The following is an 8,370-nucleotide window of genomic DNA, read 5'->3' on the forward strand; positions in this document are numbered from 1 at the left end:
CAAACTTGCAGGTTTACGTCTGCACAAGTTTAATTCCAACCAAAGTGATGCTCTCTCTCATCTTCCATTTTCAGAAAGAGCCAATACAACAGAATCACTTGACCTCAAACCCGATAATACTCCTGAAGGTCATGTGCTTGGAATCCAGTGGTCAGTTAAAAATGACACCTTCAACTTCAGTGTAAATACAAAGGACCAGCCTCCTACTAGGCGTAGCCTACTGTCAGTTATCTCATCTTTGTATGACCCACTGGGCTTTGTAGCTCCCTTCACTTTGGTCGGCAAAAGTATCCTACAGGAGCTCTGCCGCAGAGGTACCGAATGGGATGATCTCATTCCTGACAACCTGCGCTCACGGTGGGAGGACTGGAAAAAAGGTTTGGAAAAACTTAAATCAGTGGTAGTACCCAGATGTTACCATCCACCTGAACTAGAAGACATTGTCAAGGTGGAACTGCATCACTTCTCTGATGCCAGTAACATAGGCTATGGAGCATGTTCCTACATTAGGTTCATAAGTGATGACAGCAAAGTGCATTGTAGTCTGGTCATAGCTAAAGCTAGAGTAGCTCCTACCAAAGTTATAAGCATACCACGACTAGAACTGTCAGCCGCAGTTATCTCAGCTAAGATGAGCGTTATGCTAAAATCAGAACTCGAGATTAACATTGATGAGGAATTCTTTTGGACTGACTCCCAAGTAGTCTTGGCATATATAAACAATGAGGCACGAAGATTTCATGTCTTTGTCGCAAATCGTGTCCAGATGATTAGGGAAATTACAAATCCCGAACGGTGGCACTACATTGACACATCTCAGAATCCAGCAGACTATGCCTCTCGAGGTCTTAGTGCATCAGAGATTATGACAACCTGCTGGCTGTCTGGCCCGAAGTTTCTGTGGGAACAAGAGATTTTCTACTCAGCTGCCCCCTCAGCTGAACTGTTGGTAGGTGATCCAGAGGTCAAAGCAGTCAAAACCTTTACGACTCAAACAACGGAACAAGACACCATCCTCAGACGCTTTGAAAGGTTCTCTAGCTGGTCAATGCTCCTGAAAGTAGTGGCAAGAATAAAACGGCTGAGACCAAACAAAATCCAATATGGCAGAGTTGTAACAGTGGATGAGCGCAAAGAAGCTGCTGAAGTTATAATAAAACTCCTCCAGCAGCAATCCTTTTGTCAAGAACTGAGAGTGTTGAAGGCAAAAGATAGTCTCCCAAGTTCAAGCCCTCTCTTTCAACTAGATCCTGTGGTAGATCAAGGACTTCTCCGGGTTGGAGGAAGACTGAAAAAGTCAACACTCTGTCAAGGTTTGAAACACCCTATTATTCTCCCAAAAGACCATCACATTACAAACCTGATCATTTCTCATTTTCATTCAAAAACTTGTCATCAAGGCCGGAGCCAGACGCTCATGGAGATTAGAGCAAATGGGTTTTGGGTGATTGGTGGGAGCAGAGAAGTTGCAAAGCTAATAAGCAGATGTGTTCAATGTCGAAAACTTCGACGGCCTCTTGAGGAACAACGCATGTCTGAGCTACCGAAGGAACGAGTTGAAGTCTCAGAGCCTTTCATCTACAGTGGAATGGACTGTTTTGGACCATTCACCACCAAGCAAGGTCGCAAGGAGCAAAAGAGGTATGGACTCCTCTTTACCTGCCTTTCCTCACGTGCAGTCCACATTGAAATGCTAGAAAATCTGTCTACAGACTCTTTCATTAACAGCCTGAGATGCTTTATCAGCTTAAGAGGAGCTGTCTGTAAGCTGTATTGCGATCAAGGTACAAATTTCGTTGGGGCCAAAAATGAGCTGAAAGAGGCACTGAAGGAATGTGACAGAAATGCCCTGGAAGCTTTTCTTGCAGATGAGCAGTGTGAGTTCGTATTTAACGCCCCATCTGCCAGCCACACTGGAGGTGTGTGGGAACGACAGATTCGAACCATCCGCAGTGTTCTTAATTCCACCATTGCTCAATCACAAGGCAGGCTGGATGATGCTTCTCTGAGAACCCTGTTTTATGAGGCAATGTCTATAATCAATGGCCGACCACTAAGTGTTGATGGAATTAACGACCCTAAATCGCCTGAACCTCTAACTCCAAATCATCTCATATTGATGAAATCAAAGGTTGCACTGCCCCCTCCTGGAAAGTTTGTGAAGGAGGATTTGTATGCAAGGAAAAGATGGCGCAGAGTGCAATATCTAACGGAACAGTTTTGGAGTAGGTGGAAAGTGGAGTACCTTCTAAACATTTCTACAAGACAAAAATGGCACCTGCCTCGTCGCAATCTTCAGGTCGATGACATTGTCATCATAAAGGAAGACCTACTTCCCAGAAGTCAGTGGCAACTGGGTCGAGTAGTTGAAGCACCACAAGAGGATGACGGCTTGGTGCGCAGAGTCAAGCTTCAAGTTGGTGCTAGACATTCAGTGAAGACGCAGGGTACAACACACAGACCTCACATTATTGAGAGACCTGTGCAAAAACTTGTAGTTCTTTTAGAAAGTCACTAACTGACTTTCATTAGTCTCACATCAGACATTATATTGCTGAAGGTTAAAGTGTGACATTAACTGTATTTGTTTGTTGGCTACTTCTTTAAAGCCCATTTGTCATGCTTAAAATCATGCATGAATCGTTCATATGTTCTTATCATACATGATTTGGTGGGAGTGTAAATGCCCATGTCATAGTATGTTCTAGTTGGGGTTGTTGCCCATAGTGTCCAGTAGGGGCACTGTAGTTCAGTTTTTGTTGAGTCGCTGCGAGTCTCCTGTCAGTCAGCACTGTGGGCCGAAGTACCCACGGACAGGAGGAAGAGGAGGAGCATTTTCATTTTGTACTTGAGCTGGCGCTCATATTTTCAGTAGCGGCTAGGATAGCACGACGGCCTTTACCGCTATGGACTTTGCAGCCCTCGGACGGCGGAGCGAGGTGCTCTTTTGGAGCTTTATTTGGTTTATGTAATGTATTCATGTTTTATGTGATGTATTCATGTTTTTGTATTTTTCTTTAGTTTTCACGGTGTCTGAAAACTGGTTTCAACCCAGTAAAGTGAATATACTGCACCCGTCGAAGCTCTCCGTGTTTTTTCTTGAGTCTGAGGGACTGCTACAGGCGTTCTCATTTATTGGCGTTCTCATTTATTGGCGTTCTCATTTATTTATCTCAGTAAAAGCATGAAAGGTCTTTGATCCTAAAACATTTGGATGAGACATCTTGAAACGGAAAAATAATACTTGAGCATGGAGGTTTAAGCGTGGCCCTGAGCATCTCTTATCAAAACGCTGTTCAGCCTCTCAAGAGGTCCTTTCACACAGAAAGGCCACCCCTCTTAAAAGATTAGGACTTCATATTCCGAGGAGCGCATTATCCCTCTGATTGCAAAACCGATAACAGAATGAACTTGCACGGCAGCGTAAATATTTAAATCGGAGCGGTTTGACGATTAATTTACAATTTGTGCATACAATATTCCTCCCAGGATCAGTAAGAAGATTTAGTGGACAGAATATAGCAGCAGCCAGGCTGAGTTTGTCTCCATAACACCATTTGTTTGTGTGCTGTGACATTTAAACCCCCCCAACAAAATATGTATTGTTCATCCCAATCAGCTGCAGGCGCCATGATAGATTTAGGAAAAAAGCAGATGACTCAAGGTTAGCCTATGTGATATCTGTTATCTTGGGATAAAACTGATGCATCAATATGTCTAAATTTAAATTCAGTGAAGATGCAGGGCACTTTGCTTCATGAGTCATCTGCATCTTCAAATGATCAGAGATGGATTAACAGAGCAGCGTAATGTCACCAGCCTGGGGAAATACAGCGATTCAGGGAGCGCTGACAATTAATAGCAAAGCACTGCATCCCTTTTTATTTTATATTTAATGCATACATTTATGATTGAATGTGACAACCTGACAGTGAAAATCAACTGTGGTCATCTTCAGCAAGGAGGCAGCTACAAATCCCAGATGTTTCCTTTCATCAGTTTTCTTTTGGAACACTTAGCAACAGTTTTTTTTTTTTTAATTGTGAAGGTTATTGTTTTACCATCTTTTACCAGCAGATATCCTTTGAATGATTTACTTTCAAATATGTAATTTTATGAAGCTTCTATTACAAATTTACACAAACTGAAAATAGTTGCCTTTTCTCGTTCACATGATTTTATGAGACTGAATGAGCTGCACATCCAGTCATGATACCACCAGGATGCCACTTAAATGTCAATACAATGGTTTATAATAAAGCATAATTTTTTATGATTTAACATGACCCAGTTAAAGTCCAGATGTAAATTCGATAATCTATATAATATATATATATCTATGGTAAGACTTCATTATTTAATGTTATGTTTCTAGTCTAACTATAGAGTTATTTGGCAAAGTCTAGGCTCAAACTCTCTGTATGTGAAATGTTGATAAACATATACTTATATTGATGTATTTCACAAGTCAGTCTTGTCTCAAGATCACATTTAAATGTCTTGGCCTTGTCACAGGATACCAAAACCTAAAAAAAAATAAAACAAAAAAACCCCGGCAAAACCTGAGTTGAAAATGGATGGACCTATTTTTATATATAATTGGATATAAAAGGGACTTTCAGGAACATCTACAATAACTCTTTGCAAATTTTAATAAATTACATTTAATTTACCTTTGGATCAATAAAGCATTTTTGAATTTGAATTGAATTCACTTTCTTTGACCTCGGCAGAGAACATTTAGCAAGACTCTGAAAAATCTTAGCCACGTTTTCCTTACAAATTTAGCACCACTTAATAGGAAACTGAACAAGCTGTTCATTGGTATTACATTTAGTGTCATAAGGGCTTCTGGTTCTGGTCTGCTTTGCATCCCCAGAACCAGAACCAAGAGAGGAGGAGCAGCTTTCAGCATCTATGCACCAAAAATTTGAAACAAACTTCCAGAAAACTGTAAAACAGCAGAAACCCTGACTTCTTTGAAATCACAATTAAAAACACACCTGTTTCGAATTGTTTTTGAAATGTAATATGTAACGATGTATTGTCTATTATATATTGCATGACTTTGTGTTCTTGTGTTTATGATGTAAAGCACTTTGAAATGCCTTGCTGAAATTTGCTATACAAATAAAATTTGATTGATTGATTGATTGATTGATTGATTGATTGATTAAGAAATGATACAACAAAAATAGTCAAACAAATATCCTCACTTTCACAGCTAAATGTAATTATCTTTTAAAACGTAGCTAAATTTATGTTGTTAAAACATAAGCTTTACTAAAAAAAATTGCAATTTTCTGAGCAATTAGAGGAATTCTAATATAAGTTAATGTGCAGATTTTATTTTCTAATAGCACTGGTTTAATTTCCATTTTGTGTCTGAGAAATTGATGTGAAAACATTCATAATAGAGTCAAACTGTTAATATTGAGCATGATTGCCAGACCTTGTCTGATAGAAGTAAACAAGGTCATGCAAATATGATGAGCAGAGCCCCTGGTGTTATGAATAAGACTTATGAGTGGAAAATTGACCTTGAGGACAAACTAAAATGAAAATTACTTTCAGAGACAAGGTACATTAGGTGCTTTTTTAATGCTTGTTCTCCTCAACATGACGATTCTATAAAAGACTGTTAAGAGCTTTGGGTCCATCACCCATCATCACATTGGCGCAGGTCGGCTTTGGCTGAGGGAAGCCGTAGATATAAGCAGTAAGCTAAGAGAAACTTTACAAAAATTTTAATTACTGACAGCAAAAAGAGATTTATGAAAGTAGGGCAATAACGATTCCTTGAATGATTTGAGTACCTTTAACATTAAAATTTCTCAAGGAAAATCTATCTGCCTCGAAGCTTTGTTAATTTATGTTTTATTATGTTGTGCATCGTGTTCTGGCTGGATCATTACTTGTGTAAGTAGGTGCTCTTACTTCCACCTCAAAGTTGTTGATGAAAGCTAAGTGTTAGCAGTAGAGCTGTCCCGATCAATCTTCCAACTGTCATAATCAGACGATTTTCATGAAAAGGTGTATGATTGGTGATCACCAAAACCGATCACCTGTATCTTAACTTTGCAGAATGCCTGTGCAGCAGATGTGTCTTTTTCTTCACACTGCGCAAGCACGTGAAGCAATGTGGAACTATAACTCTCAGAGTGAGTGGGAAAGTATGTGTGTTGAGTGAAATTACCTCAGGGGTGAAGCACATCAAAAAGCATCAACACAACGCATCTAATATGGCATTTAAAAATCAAACACTTAACGGAGTATGGCTATCAGGGCTCACTGCAGGAAAAATAGATCTCCAGGGCGGACTGTTAGCAGTTAGCAGCACACAACTACCAACACCCACCCAGATGAGTATGAAAGCCAGAAAGCTACAAAAATAATTAACAAGATGTCAGTGTAAGACGCTGTTGAACAGCTGCTACACACTACTGATAGTCATATTTCACAGATCTTGCGACATTTCTGCTCCACCTGTTTAAAGCTACAGCATGTAACTTAAAACAAAAAGAGTTTTCACATATCTATTAAAACTGTTGTTACATCCTGACATAAAACTGATAATCTTTGAAAAAGAAATGATCTCCTCTGCCTCCTACCTGTGTGTTAGTTTAGTAGTACTTTGCTCATCAGAAACAACCAAACAGAACCAACATTAATCAGCTAGCCAATCAGAGCCAGTATTAATCAGCTAGCCAATCAGAACCAACATGAAACAGCTAGCCAATCAGAACCAACATTAAACAGTTAGCCTTGCTCTCAGGAAGTTTGGATTCAGTAACTCAGGATGGTTTATTTTATGAATGGTTTATACAACCTGCATTTGACTTAAAATGAATGTTTTCTTTCTTAGTTAACATTTGATAAAGGAAGATTTATTTATATCATGTATAATTGCTGGTACTGAGACCCTTGCTGTTAAAAATATTTTACTGATTGCAGCATTTTCAATTGTCCTTTTGACTGAGAAGCTACTGCATTGTGGAAGCAAATATTTTGCATGTTTTATGTCTTAAGTATGTAAATTTATTGCCAGATCATTTTTCTATTTCGCCAGTTCACATAGTATCTGTGAAAAAGTAAAGTGAAGTGAAGAATTCACAGTCAATAAAGATATTCGGCAAAGATCGGTGATTGGCAGTAATTGGCCCTCATTGGTGATCGGAATCAGCTGCAAAAAACTGATCGGAGCATCCCTAATTAGCAGCATAATCTCCAATTTTCAAGTTTGGCCGGTGGGGATTTTATTGACTGATGATGATGTCTGTGTTTTTATCATTTTTCAGCCGACCAATAAGCATTCTTAAATTGAGTTGTGCGATGCCTGGAGCTCGGTAGCTTCTTCCATCCTGCTGGTTCAAAGCAAGACTGTGGTGCTATTGAGACAGGTGAGTGGATAAACTGAACACAGCAGGCTGCTGCTCCGTAATTCATGCTTGTCGCGCAAGTGTAGCTTTACGGAAAACTGCAAAAAAAATTCCATATTACCCCAGTCACTACAAATGTGTGGCGTATAGTGGGGCTGGTTCATGTGTTTCAGAGTGATTAAATTCTATCACTAACATGGACACTAAAGCTGTAAATGGCTGGTCAAGCTCAGAGTTCATCTATTAAACTGAAGATAAATATATAAACTAAAAGCCGGAGTAAGACATTTTTTTAAACGTATTTGTAAGCTTGCCTCTTTATTATCAAATTGATTGATTTTAATAATAATTCAACTTTTCTTAGATTTTATTAATTTTTAAACTTTTTTTCTAAACTACAGAAAAGTAACTGATAGAGATGCTAAAATATGAAAAACTGATATTGATATCTGATATCAACACTGTTGTTATGCTATATTTACCAATATTCTGTAATATCAAAACATTGTAATCTGATTTATTAATTAATTGTAAGAATAACAAATGCAGGACATCCATTTTTTTCTAAATAGTCCCTTGTGGATGTGTGAAACCTTATGGATGAATGCTGGAGCCGCGCCACGCTGAAGCAGGACGGAATGGAGGCAAAATGGTAAAAGAAAGACGGAGATATCACACTGTGAAACAGCCGGAGGTTGGCGTGAGCATTCTGTTGAATATAAATTCTCGATGTTTGACTTTTTTTTTACTGGAAAATTAGGAACTTCTTTAGCTAAATGCTAATTTTCTTATGTTCCACTTGCTGTCAGTGACGGCACAGCATATGTAATGTTCTTTTTGCTTTAGCGGCCCTGACAGCAGCATGTTAAACTCTGGCTTTTGTGACCAGAGGCTGACAGTGCTGCAGTGTATTTTGATCCACATTTCAACAGCTGGAACCTGTTAGTGCTCTGTTTGCTGAAATGACACCAGCAGTCAATAATACTTGTAC

Source organism: Poeciliopsis prolifica, unplaced genomic scaffold (genome assembly GCF_027474105.1).
Source record: "Poeciliopsis prolifica strain line A6 unplaced genomic scaffold, Auburn_PproV2 SCAFFOLD215, whole genome shotgun sequence".
Taxonomy (NCBI): domain Eukaryota; kingdom Metazoa; phylum Chordata; class Actinopteri; order Cyprinodontiformes; family Poeciliidae; genus Poeciliopsis; species Poeciliopsis prolifica.